Genomic DNA, 12,922 nt, shown 5'->3' on the forward strand with positions numbered 1-12,922 from the left:
CAAATACCTGAACAAATGGCCAAAATCCGCCAACTGTTTTCGTACCATTACTCGCACGGTGGAGTTGACTATACAGGTGTGCGAGCATAGCGGCACCCCAGACATAGTTGTCGACTTCGTCTAAGTCTGCCAGGTACTGCAGCCACATGGAACTTATTCTCGAACCAGAACAATCGAAAAATAATGTAAGAGCAAAAAAATATAGAAGGAAGCTGTGCAACTCTTGGTCAGCTGTTTCAGATGCACAAGTAACGGAGTGGCCTTCCCATTTATTACGAAAAATTGAGACCTTCATTGATGTGGAATTGCTTCCACCAGAAATACATTGACTCCATTCATCCATCGACATTCCTAGAAGGGCAGTGCAGTTTTCCCTTGCGTTATAGTTTGAATGCCGTAATAGGACAGCACTGCCATCGCACTTAAGGCCAATGATCCTCGCCACATCTTCTATAGTCATAGTGATCTTAAAAGAATCAAACTGGAATGTGTTAGTCTTATCATTCCACTTATTTACCATGTGAGTCATGGTATTCCAGCAAGTTTCAAAATATTGCTGGTCCAAAAGGCCACCGAAGTGCATATTTCGTAGTCGGTCCTTCTGATATGCACTCAGTTGACCATACCAAGACAGAACTACAGGCCATTGACAACGACCTCCGAGCTTTTCACCTGGTGCTCTACTTCTATTGTGACCTCCCTGTAACACAAAATAACATATTATTCCTACAAATTATAAATTACTTCCATTTGTACTTATAAATACTATTCTACTAACCGCTATAAATAATATCGGTTGCAGACATACTATCGCAGTAATCGCTATAAATATCAATACCTAACACAGTAATCGCTATACCAAAATCGCTAAACATATTATTAAATCTTCGCAGACAGGACGAATATATTTACCTTGGTCGCTATTTTCTGTTGTTCTCTCTCCAACCTGGGACTTTCTGGTAGGTCCACTGCCTCCAACTGCCTTTCAATCTCCATCTCTACCGGCTCCACCGTCGCATGCCTTTCTCTCGCCTTCCTTTTCTCATCCTCCTTCTGCTTCCTTTCTCTGTCCCTATTCTCCTCCTCCTCCTTCTGCTTCCTTTCTCTCTCCTTTTCCGCCTGCTCCTTCTGATTCCTTTCTCTCTCGCGTTTCTCCTCCTGCATCCTTTCTCTCTCCTTTTTTGCATCCTCCTCTTTCTCCTTCCTTTCTCTCTCATTTATCTCCTCCTCCTTCTGCTTCCTTTGTCTCTCCCTTTTTGCCTCTTCCTCCTGCTTCTTCCTTTCCCTTTCCTTTTCTTCCTCCTCCTTCTCCTTCAGCCGCCTTTCTTTCTCTTCGATTTCTTGTTTTCTTCTTTACCGCAGTTCTTCCACCTGCTTCTTCCTTTCACTTTCCTTTTCTTCCTCCTTCTCCTTCTGCCGCCTTTCTTTCTCTTGCAGTTGTTGTTTCCTTCTTTCCTGCAATTCTTCCTCCTGCTTCTTCCTTTCTCTTTCCTTCTCTACCTCCTCCTCCTTCCATTGCCTTTCCTTCTTTTCCTCATTCTCCTTCTGCTGCCTTTGCATTTCCTTAGCTTCCTCGAACTCCAACTTCCTCCTTCGTCTTTCCTTTTCTTCCTCAAACTGAGGAATATTCTGTTCCTTCTCTTCCTTCTTATTCATTTGCCTTCGCCTCTCCTCCGCCTCCTTCAGTAGCCTTGCCTTGTGTCGCATTGCTCTACTCTCCAAGTTACTCCTATGAGCCTCCGCCAGCATATTGCTAACATCCCTCTCCCACTCCTCCGCCTTCTTCTTCCTCTTTTCCATCTGCTGTGCGTTAATCCTCCGCCTTCTATTTATATTCTCATCAATATTTCTGGCCTTTGCCTTCTCTTCGTCATCCTTGTTCTGCATCTTTCGTTCTTCAGAGTTCTTCCTTTGGTCCGCAGCCTCGATATCTGATGGATAATCCTCCGCATAATACGATTCCAAGGCTTTTTCCCTGTCTTCATCGTTCTCAATCTTAAGTATATTTTGGTATCTTTCAAAAACTTTAGATAGATGGGACTGGCGGATCACTTCTCTAATAGACAACCCATAGAACGACGGTATATCTCTAATCTGATGAGGCGCAGACATTGCTAACCTGCACAACACAATACACGATCATCATCATTAGAAATCGTCGGAATATTTGGGTTCATAATACAAATCCTTGTATAAGAACCAATCTTCAGATTGAAGAAAGAAAACTTACACGAAACTCACCAAAACGATGGGAATTTGGATATTCCAACTGTAGAGTAAGCAACAGTAACAACTAATACGCAACAGAAGGTGGCAACGATGCTGCGACTGCGCGTAAGACGGAAACAGATGCTCTGGTAAAAAGGAAAGGATACTCCGGCAACTCAAGATGAAAGCAAAGAATCTCCGGTAGAGTGCTTAGAGCGAGAAAGGATTTTTTTGAACTATTTGTATCATACAACATAATGCTTGCTACATACGCAAACTCTGCGGAACGTTTTCCCGCGATATCAATGGAGGGCAGTTTTGTCATTTTCACGAACCGACGATTCAGTTTTCTAGAAGGAGGGCATTTATGTTCGTCCGAGGAAGAGGAACTGACGATTCAGTTTTCTAGAAGGAGGGCATTTATTTCTGTAAATTTTAAGCGATTTCTATTGTCATTTCATTCCCCATTTTAACTTCAACGATACATTACAACCACAATCATCAAAAGAAAAATTGCCTAAGCTAAGAGTCTTGAGAGAGTAGAGGAGGGCCTCACCACCCACCAAATAACAAAAAATACAACGACTCAACTTCAAGTGCAGTAAGGACCCAGAGTCGAATAAATTTAGAGGCAGCTCATCAGTAAGGACCCACACCAGTCAATGTGCAGGTCAGTCGGTGCTTGATGGAGCAATATAGGATCTTGTGATGGATGTGCACAGAAGCAGAAATAGAAGGGAGAGAGAGCGAGAGAGGGTTGATGAGCCCCCGGACCCCCCTCCTGTAAGGGAAAAAGGCCATGAACACACTGGGAGGAGCCCTCAGACCCCCCTTCTGTAAGGGTAAAAGCTCTGAATCAGACTCCATAACTCTTCAAGTTGAATGATGCTACCCACACTGAGAGGAGCCCCCAGACCCTCCTCCTGTAAGGGTAAAAACTCTGAATCAGGCTCCACAACAGTAAATGTGCAGGTCAGTCGGTGCTTGATGGAGCAATGTATGATCTTCTAATGGATGTGCACAGAAGCAGAAATAGAAGGGAGAGAGAGAGAGTAAGAGGGTTGATGTTCATGGCCTCCTCCAGGGGAGATTTCTTTCTCGAATAATCCTGCAGTGCAGAGACTGGGTCTTAAATAATCATCTTCGGGGCACTTAAGTCTTTACAACCACTCCTTTTCAAGAACCGTCATTTTTTTTGCACCAATGGAGGAGAGGGTACTTAAGTCTTTGCAATCGCATCAAACTCCAACGCTAATTAATGCTGACAAACATGGGGATACGAGACGCACATGCTTACATACGTGGTGCTCTTTGGGACCCCAGATCATGAGATGTAGCTAACTGCCCTGTTCGGGGGGGAACATATAACCTGCTTCGATGACATACGGTCAATGCATAAAGAGAAGCATTTACAACAAAGCTTTCGTGCATTGGCTGTATGTCTTCAACTCAAGACGCGGTTAAGCGGTACAACTGAAGTTCATGGTGCAAAACCCATGTTGATTAAATGCTACAACTTGTGCAAATTTGAAGACAAGTTTTCAAGCATTCACATTCCATTCTTGTCGCTTGCTTTCCACTGAAGCAAACAATTGCATTATAACTAAGAATTCCAAACTACACTTTTTTTAAAGAAAAATAATTCAATCAATTCAGCAAATAGAAGTTAAAGTAGGATTGATGAGGAGTCAGTCCATATAAACTACGTACCAGTGTCAAAACATAAGAAAAAATATTCACACAGATTCAGCCGTTTAATGGCAATTCTTTGCCGCAATTCCCACAATGCAGCTTTGGCAATCACCTTACAAGGCAAATGAGATTCCAAATGTCTTCTTTTGTTCTGATAAGCATTTCTCTAAGCTCAATATTACCTTTCCATAAGTGGTTAGATAGCTTCCAATTATTTTTGAAGCATTCTTTGACGTAGTCGCATTTCCAAATTTCCTCCTCCTCCTTACTGCAAATAGCACATTGACTAGGAAGATAAAGACCTTTTCGTTTTAGTGCACAATCGAGGAGAATACGGACATGTAGAACAAACCATCCTACAAAAGAATCCCTAATGAGGTAAGCAAAATCCTATAAGGCTGTCATAGGAATCTATGAAGCCATAGGTGATCTAAGCATATAATAACATATGAGATTGGGAAAGAGCCATCCCAAGAATGATTCCAAAGTAAAGAATCAATGGAATTATTCTGTCTTCGAGCTTCCAACAATCGCATGAGACAAACCCATTCCTCAAATACAATAGGAGATGGATTCCTTCTAAGGTGAATTTTTCATGCAAATTGAATGTCCCAAAAATGAGAAATGACCTTCTTCTTGCCTTTAGCAATCCAATACAAGGACGAAAAAACATCCTTAAGACAACACCAAGCATCTTTCCAAAAGTGCGTTCTTTTCCCATTTTCCAATTGAACACGAATAAACTGTAGAAAGATAGATAACAACTTTACTAGGCCTTTTGAAAAGCTTGGACCACAAGTCCATTTGGACCTCCCTAACAATTCCCAAGGCCAGCCCTTCAAAGCATATTTTTTTCTTAGAACGTTCACCCAAGGTTTTTTTAAGTATATTATATATCAAAGCCACTTTATTAGAAGACTTTGATTCCATCTCCCAATCTCTCTAACGCCTAATCAACCGCCTTCCTTGGGTCTACTAATATGATTCCAAGATGCTATATGCATTTTTTCATTATGGGCTTTTCCCGACCATAAGAACACTTGAAGGGCTTTATTAATTATTTTTCTTGTTTTTGGGAGAATTGAGAAAATTTGAACAAAATATAATACAAGACTAGATAGAACATGATTGAAAAGAGTAAGTGATGTGGATCCAGCAATGGGTCAATTCACGATCCAAGATCCAAATGCATCCCGATGCGCAAAAGCTAAAGAAGATAACTTGAAAAAACTGATAGTTTTCAATATGGGGGTTTTTGGACCCTGTTGCACTACAAATGAAAGGACAACGCCAAAATGAATCTTATAAATAACAGATTGCTCTTTCCAATGAGTCCAAAAACTTATAAATACGAGCACTGATGGTCGAGATATGAACCATACACCAGACCAATAGGTCGGTGTTCACAGGTGGGTCTGCTATAACTGTCCAGTATGAACAGGTTAAAATAGGACTGTTTTTTATAGATTCAGTCAATGACCCAAAAATCAAAGTTGTAGAAAATTTAGTTTTAAAATCATAAAAACTAAAATTACTCAAATTGGACATTGATAGACTCATATACGACCTAAGCAAGACAACAAACTAGTAAAGTTTTGTATAGTCACTTGTGGGACTGTTCTGTCCATTCTAAGATACTTTTGACCATGAAGACAATTGATTCAACAAATTTGTTTAACATAAAAATTGTAGAAAAAATAGTTATCAAATCAGAGCAACAAAAATCACTTGAATCAGAGTTTGAATGACTCTTATACGAACCAAACAAGGGGTCAAACTGTTATAGTCCTCATAGTTACCTGAATGACTATTTTTCTCAATTTTTGACCAGTTTTGACAGCCAAAATAATTGAATTAGAATTTTTTTTAAACATATAAGTTGTTTCCATAGATGTTAGCTTTTCAACAAGCTATCATACGCTAATTTTCATAAAATAGATTAAAAATTATGATTTAATTAGCGCAACTATGTGTGATACACAGATAGTTACAGAACCGAACGGTGTTACACGATTCAACAACACATTTAGTTTAATCTAAATTTTAATATTAGGGGTTTGTTTGTCAACCTGCACACACAGACACTTCTAAAGTATATTCTTCAATGCTAAATCGCTTTTACCTTATCCCAACTCTGATGAGACTAAAGATTAGAAATAAGCCACAAATACTAAATAAAATAGAAAAAAAATTATATTCAGAAACCAATGCTTAAAAGGTAACCTCTTAAATAAAAAAAGATATACAACTAATTCAAATTAAGGCAAGTTTAAGTAGACTCGATTAGAAGTCACAAGGTAAAGTTCCAATAAAGTATCAAGATTCACACAAATACAAACAATAAAAAATCTACTCTCTTCCAACTCAGCAAGGGCACCACAGATAAGGAAGTAACTACAACAGTTGGTATACATTTTTGACAACTATAGATACACGAATGGTTCACTTGCAGCTCTGGTTCACGCTCAGTTGGAGATATGGTCTGCACTACGACCTGGTTGCAACAAGCTTCAACAAAACATCCCATTGTAGGAGACAATTAGGGAAGATCTACCATGTTTTTTCTTCAACAAACTCTTTTTGCAATGAGAGAATCCCCTCCTTTTTTTTGGACTCTTTTAAGGGAGGAAGAAAGGTAGCATGACCTCTCATTGGCCATGTTGAAGGTTACCTCTTTAGTGGCTAATGAGAAGGCTAAATTTGAAATACTTTCTTTTAGATGGTCAAGAAGGAGGTACCCTCTTATTGGCCACCTTGAAAGTGACTTGGGATTAGAGAGACTTTAAGTCTATTTCCATATGCACCAATAGAAAGTCAAGCTGCACTTCTCTTGATTTTGGTCAAACAAGTTCAGATAGGGTCTATATTGGTCCAACCATGGAGGGGCCAATATGGATTCATTTAAGATGAATTGGATCTAGTACAAGATCTAATTCATGCAAATGGATCTTGAACCATTTTAGAGCAAAAATAAAATTGTTAAAAAAAATAAAAATCTACCTCGATACCCCATACACTCTCTAGTGCTCTAAAATAATCCTACTGGATACCAGAACTTTCCAGATCTGTAAGATCCGGTACCTAAAAAAATACAGAATTGATTCTATTATACACAAAAAATGAAATCGCTATATAAGGTAATTTTTGAGAAGTTAAAAACAAAATTCTCAGAAATTGAGATGTGCCAAAATGAAAAAGTTACTTCGAAGATCCATTTGAACCCGAATGGGTAAAAAAAAAATAGATATTGTTGGGTATCATATCCCAAATTAGGTCTGGAGAGTTGGCATCCAACAAGTCTTTCAATACGCTGATCATCTGGATGCTCTACATCAGTAAGCCTTCCTGCAAATGCTAAATTAAAACCATCTGAAGAGTTAATTTTAATTGCAATTTTCTCTTAAACATCCTTCCAAAAACTTTCTCTTGAGATGCCAAGATGGATACTTCTGTGGAAACAGATCATTTCAGACCAAAATATGATAACCCAATTTTGCCTGATAAATCTCATCACAAGAGGATGATAACCTCAATCACTAAAACGTGTTCAAGACTGGTTTTCGCATAGGACATATTAAAAATAAACAGTAGGTCAAATCAAGCTCTTAATTCATCAATATATATTTAGATAGATTCAAAACAGACAGATTCAGACTTTTTTTGGAAAACCGATTGGATTCAAAAAGCGATTATTAACAGATCAATAAGGACAAAAACAAAAGAAAAAAAATTGCCGAGTACCAAGAAATTCAAAACAAAGCTACCAAAAGAGCACAAACAAAGAAAAATCCCAAATAAAGAAAAACCTAGATCAAAACGAAACATCTTCACCTAAAAAAAACCCCAAACAAAATAAGGAAAACCCCCATAACCATATATATATATATATATATATATATATATATATATATATATATATAGAGAGAGAGAGAGAGAGAGAGAGAGTATGAAGCTCACCCTGCTGTCGATGGTGAAGTGTTGAGGAGACCACGATAGTGTTTACACAGGGAAGACAATGGTGGGGTTGCGGTCAATGGTGTTCACACAAGCAAGACACGAGAAACATCATGAAAGTAACCCTAATGCCACATTTTTATGTGGCATACGGGTAATTAACGGGAATGAGCTTGGACAGTGTTCAATCTCGTTATTACCTTACTATCTCGACGATGAAAAAACTCTAATCCTGCTCCTTCGTACGGGAAATAGCTTTTTTCTCCTTCCTGTAATCTCAGTCGTGAATTACCGTTACAGCTGGGAAGAAAGTTTTACTTAAGGCTTCTAAATTCCTTTCCCTCTAGAAAACGTGGGACCCACTTTCTGAAAGACCTTCTTGGGTCCAGGACAGGGCGCCAAACGCGACCTTAGAGAAGGATAAGAAGTGCTTACGTTTGCCTCATTGCTGTCAATGGACATGCGTCATCATTCAATTGTTAGTGCTAGTTTTTTTTCTTTTGGTCATTGCACATGACAAGCTAGATTGAAGTTCTGTTCTTTTGGCCCCATGAAATGCTGCCATGTGATTGTTTGTGCACGCATATGAAACGAGTTATCAGTAGATCCAGGTTGGTTGGTTGATGGAGACCTTTTGGTAGAGAAGCTTGTCTGAGGAAGGTGACTTTGTGGCAAACCTAGCAAACTTGAACTTTGGATGGGTAGGATGACCCAATGATATTCCTATCACCTGACACATTCGATGGTTGGAAGTTCATCTTTTGATAGTATGGCAGTAGCATACCATCTTTTTCTTTTTTTATTCGGTAGTAGAATCTAAATGTGCAAATGTCGTCGCAGGAAGATTAATCAAAATGTGTGCAGGTATAGTATGGATGACTATTCAGTAGAGAGGGTGACTAGTGCCCCTTGGTTCTTGCCTAACCATGCATTTATTGAAAATTTGGATGAAACCACGACTCAGCTCGATCCAGCATGTTGGTGTTTGGGCATTGGATGTAAAGATGATCACCTAGACCACAACCATCTCGAGATACATGTTGGGGGTTACTATGGTCGGTGCAACAATATCACCCAACATGATTGGGGCTCAAGTACAAATCATTAACCAGGCTTTTAAAAGGGAAGCTGAGTCAAGTCACACTCGACTCACCAAAATCCACAGCTAGGCCGGGGAAATGGCGCTTCCAGAGACGTTGCTCGGTTCGTCAAGGACCTACGGTGCTAGAGGAACAGCAGGGATCTGGGACACAGGAGCAAAATGAGGTGAGGAGGGGAGGCGGCGAGATATTAATGAAGGTTTTGTGAAGCATTAATGGCAATGTCTCCTGTCGCAAAGATGCTGCGCCCATGACATCACAGGGCCGATACTTATTTGGTGGTGGCGCTATCACCAAATCTTTTCAGGAGAAAAACCTTTAAAGAACCGCCACCCTACGTTATGTTACTTCCAACCACAAACCATAAAACTCAATAAAAACAGTAAGTGAGCCAGTGGGGACCTAGTTCGTGTGTGGGATCATGTATGTGCGTGTGCGTGAGTCATGCATCCAACCGAGAGAGAGAGAGAGAGAGAGATTATATTAAAAAGGACAATAAAGATAATAGAGTCTGAAACCCTGGTGATGGAGGGATGGAGGAGTGCGTTCCAAGATACAATGATTACATCATTTTTGGGAAGCAGAGGCATGGAATTGGGAAACGAAGAACGTGCCCTTGACCAAGGTACACCTATTCTTCCCCCCCCCCCCTCTCTCTCTCCTCTGTGCGTCTTGGTCGGTCTGTTGGCTGTGCCTGTTACGCCAGAGTAATTGTTTATTTGCATACATACCATACCTCAAACACAAGATGAAGTAAAAAAAAAAAAAGTCACCCAAAAAATTAAAAAGGAAAGGCCGCAAAAGAATGCCGTGGGAAGAAGGAAAATGAGTAAACAGCCAGAAAAAAGCGTAGGTGATAAAAAGTGGAAAGTACAAAGACTGTGGCAGAAAGCGTTGCAAGTCAAAGAAGTCTTTGGCTCTACGAGAGACCATTACCAACCAACCAGTTCTCTATATGATCGCTTGCACAACCCCATCTCTCCCTCTCCACACACAGATGCATGTATATATACTAGTAATAGTTAAGCATTAGAGATAGCCACCTTGTTTTAGCTCAAGAGAAGAAGAAAATCAAATTCCTTTCCCTTGACCTTTATTGAGAAAGAGAGAGAGATGTGTGGCAAGATAGAGAATCCTGGCGAGGGCTCACAGAATACTCCGGTGTACTCCGAGTTCAACGACGTGATCAATCTGAATCCGGCAGTAACGTATGGTGGGGGAGGGTTTCCGTCACTCCCCGAGTCGTCTACCTTCTTCCCCTGGACGATCCCGGCCAACCCCCTCCATTTCTCGCCGGTTCCGGCCAGGGACCATGATACTTTCTTGGGAGCACGGCCTTCTTCTTCCTCTCCTTCCTCGCTATTCGGGGGATACCATCGTCTCGGCCTGCAGTTCGGCTTCGAGAGACCGGATCTCTTCTCCGGCGGCATCTACGGCGGATTCGACCATCTGGGTTGCGGCGTCCTTGGCTCGTCTCCCTCGTTTGGCCTTCACCCCGACATGTCGAAGCTCACCGCGCAAGAGATCATGGACGCTAAGGCCCTCGCTGCGTCCAAGAACCACAGCGAGGCCGAACGCAGGAGGCGAGGACGCATCAATGGGCATCTCGACAAGCTTCGGACCCTCCTCCCCAATACCACAAAAGTAGGGTCTCCCATATAAAGATAATAACAAGAAAAATTAGATATCTTTCCTACGATCATTACCTAATTTCTCTAAGATTTTGTTCAAGATATGAATTCGTTGAAATGATATACACATACGTATCGAGTATCGACCACCCTTTGTGGATTTCACAGTGGTTAGCTAGGGTTTTGACAACAGAGGTGGTGTTGATCGGAATAGTACTATTGTGCAGTTTTTCACATTCCTTCTTTGTTATTGTATCATTTTGGTTATGAGAGTTCCGAGAAATGGATGGGAAGTTTTTTGAGTTGCATGGAGCTCTGTGATGCTTTTGTGTAGTACCATCAGGTTGATATGAAAAAGAGAAACCAAACCAGCTGGAAAAAAAAAGAAACTTCGGAGGAGGAAAAGAATGTTGGGTGGAGAAGAAAGAAAGGCAGTGTCGGTCAGTTCTTTATATACAATTGTTGTCTCTCACTACCTTCAGCATGCATGCAGGCCTGAAATTCCCATCTAATACCGAGTAAAACTGACAGTCCACGACAAAAGCATTCATTCTCACTGTGTTTTCAGACATTTTGTCTTCTACATTTCTTCCATCTGCAATGATCATCCCAAACACCCCTTTTCTCTCTCTCTATAGAATAAAAGTTTTGATTTGTAATTTATTGGTTGGGATTTCAGACGGACAAAGCATCGTTGCTAGCGGAGGTGATACAGCACGTCAAGGAGTTGAAGCGCCAGACGTCCGAGATTGCCGAGACGAGCCCCGTCCCTACAGAGACCGATGAGTTGACGGTTGATCCCGACGAGTCGGGTGCAGATGGCAAGTTGGTCATCAAAGCATCGATCTGCTGTGAGGATCGATCCGATCTCCTATCGGACCTCATCAAGGCGCTCAAATCCCTTCGTCTTCGCACTCTCAAAGCCGAGATCACGACGTTGGGGGGCCGCGTGAGGAACGTCTTGGTGGTCACCGGCGATGAAGGTGACCCCAACGACGAGAACTCCTCGGCTAACGGCAGCCCTTCCGTAGGGTGCATTCAGGAGGCGCTCAAAGCGGTAATGGAACGTCAAGTTTCTGATGACTCTTCTTCTGCGAGCGTTAAGAGGCAACGTACCAATCTCGCAATGCTGGATCAGAGGTCCCATCTAAATTAACCCCCCCAAAAAAAAGAATTATATGAAAGAAGGGAAGAGCAAAGTGCTTTTTGTTTCTTTTCACCTTCGCAGGTTTGGATTTGATTGTTGGTAAGTTTGTTTTAATTTCTTTTCCTTTAACTTTTTGTGTGATTTTCATGTCGAGTGAATCGATACGAAACAAATGTTTGTTGGGGTTTGTATTTAGGTTTACGGGGTTTATTATTTTATGTGTTGTTCTTAGTAGAGTGGTGTGGACTATAGGGTTTGTGGTAGTAACTATATATGGAGTTTGCAGATGTTATTTTTATGAATGAAATGATATCATATATATATATATATATATATATATATATATAAGTGTTTGATGGCTTTTCAAATGCTGTTAATCTTAGTAACTACTTGAATTTATATTTTTTTTGAAAGAAACTACTTGAATTTATAATTTGTATCATGGGTTCATTTTGATGTGATGACAGAGTGGAGGATAGGGCTCATAGGTGGTGTGGTATGTATATTTGGCATAGAGGTTGCATGCTGATGTATATCCAGAGGATTCTCGCCAGGGGATGCATCAGGCTGCCCATATCTTTTACGTGATCACAGGTAAAGACCATATTTGGATAACGAGGATTGATACCTACACGATCTACTGATCTAAATACGCAGTACGCATGTTTTCTCGATGGTGACTCTCTGTCTCTGAGATAGTATAGGAAGATAGCTCGTGTCTAGGCATCAAGAGCCTTCATTATGACACCCACTAAAACGGGAGGACTAGATAATGATTAGGGGAGTGCCCTAGCAGTCGCACCAATAGGAACTGTTGTGCCCTCGGAGATATATCATATGTACCTACATATGGTTGCATGGAAAAGGTATGGGGGCGACAGGCTTGAGTTGTACCCTTCATATGTAGCTCTGCGAGCTGGGGTTTGTGTCAATAAAAGTTGCCTAGCTTGTGGGCAAGAAATGGGAATGTGAAACTAGATAGCATTGTGCCCGGTTAGGTTTAGATTTCTTTTTCTAGGGTTAGAGGTGTCGAACTATGAGCTCCGTACGAAGACCAAGTTCATTCATGCTATAGATCCCATATATCAAGAATGACAGGAAGCTAGTAGCATTATTCTACATATATCAATAATTCTCCTAGCTTCCTGCCTTTTTTTCTTAAAAATAAAAAGACACGAAGCTAGTAGCAT

The 12,922-nt window shown here is 40.8% G+C and overlaps 1 pseudogene; it reads left to right on the plus strand.

The window, feature by feature from the left end:
- Positions 1-10,067: 10,067 nt before the first annotated feature.
- Positions 10,068-11,741, plus strand: LOC149816062 (transcription factor bHLH30 pseudogene; annotated as a pseudogene).
- The last annotated feature ends 1,181 nt before the right edge of the window (positions 11,742-12,922 follow it).

This window comes from Nuphar pumila, chromosome 14 (genome assembly GCF_984573655.1).
Source record: "Nuphar pumila chromosome 14, dmNupPumi1.hap1.1, whole genome shotgun sequence".
NCBI lineage: Eukaryota > Viridiplantae > Streptophyta > Magnoliopsida > Nymphaeales > Nymphaeaceae > Nuphar > Nuphar pumila.